This window comes from Phalaenopsis equestris, unplaced genomic scaffold (genome assembly GCF_001263595.1).
Source record: "Phalaenopsis equestris unplaced genomic scaffold, ASM126359v1 Scaffold198068, whole genome shotgun sequence".
Classification (NCBI taxonomy): domain Eukaryota; kingdom Viridiplantae; phylum Streptophyta; class Magnoliopsida; order Asparagales; family Orchidaceae; genus Phalaenopsis; species Phalaenopsis equestris.
In genome coordinates, this window is record NW_018218006.1 from 471232 (window position 1) to 472708 (window position 1477).

Below are 1477 nucleotides of genomic sequence, written 5' to 3' on the forward strand. Positions count from 1 at the left end.
ACCTGGAAACAAATGTTGTTGAAAGTAAAGGAACAAGCTAAAAAATTATACACTTGGGAGATGGGACAAGGAAACATCAACTTCTGACAGGACAAATGGTGCCCAGAGAACATCATTGAACCGTTGGATGATATGTTGGACAAAAACCTGATGGTGAAGGATTGCTCGGAGGGGCAGAATTGGGCTCAGGAAGCACTCCAAAATGTGGTTACAGAACACTCAATGAGAAATATATAAAAAATCCAATTTGAAATAAATAAAAAAGATAAGGTGATTATTAAAGCAAACTCCACTCAAAGTGTGACCAAAGATATCTATAATCAGTTGTTCACCTGGGAGGCAACTTCTTGGGGAGAGAAATTGTGGAACAAATTCATAACCCCCTCTATGGCCTTCTTCTCTTGGAGAGTGCTAAATAACTTAATACCTACAGATGATATACTCAAGTTAAAAGGTCTTGAAGGGACCTTCCAAAAGCAAACTCTGTCAGAGCAGTGAAGAGACATCCATACATCTATTTTTCCAGTGTGAATTCTCCAGGAAGGTTTGGAGTTCCTTGATAACTAATTTCCACATCAACACTCTTAACTTGGGGTGGGAACAACTGAAGAAGTGCTGGTCAGATTGGCAAAGACTCAAACTTGGTACAATCCCATTCATCACTGCTTGGTTCAAATGGAATGCAAGGAACAAAAACAAGCATGAAGAAAAACTACAGAAACAGTGGAGGCTAAAGGCTAATTGTCTTGCTTACATCAGAAAGCTGATCACATGGAATGACTTTCCAAACATCTTAAAAATTAACCAAAGCAAGGATCAAAATTGCAGAAAAGTAATTAAGGTATATTGGGAGAAACCTCAACACCCCCACCTAAAAGTCAATACTGATGAAAGTTTTTCAGCTCACACAGCAGGTATTGGAGGGGTGTTCAGAGATCTCAAAGGCATGGGAGAAACCTCAATACCCCCACTCCAAGCTGAGGTTGACTCTTCAATGCTGATTGAGTACATGACAGGTAAAGCTCTCCCCCCATGGCATATCCAACAGTGGATTCTAAAGATAAAACATCTCACTAAGGAGATACAAGTCAACTACTGTTTTAACTATAGAGAGGGCAACATACCAGCTAATTATCTAGCTATTGAAGGTGTCGAATCCTAAAGAGTAATTATTGCCACTAACCCCACACAGATTATGGCTGACCTGATAAAGGGTGCAGATTTGATATACCTTACTTCAGAATTGCTGGGATCTAGATGTTTTCTATTTTCTAGTTTTAGACATGTCTTGTATTTATTTAAATTGCATTCCATTTTGTTGTTGCTTTTTACTCTATCCTTTCCCTGCTGTAACTCCTACTCTCTTGATGTAATGATGAAATTTAAGTGATCAACATCGAGGGAGACACAAGAGGCTCCCTTTGCTTATATATATATATATATATATATATATATGGGTGTGTGTTGTTGTGCGTGG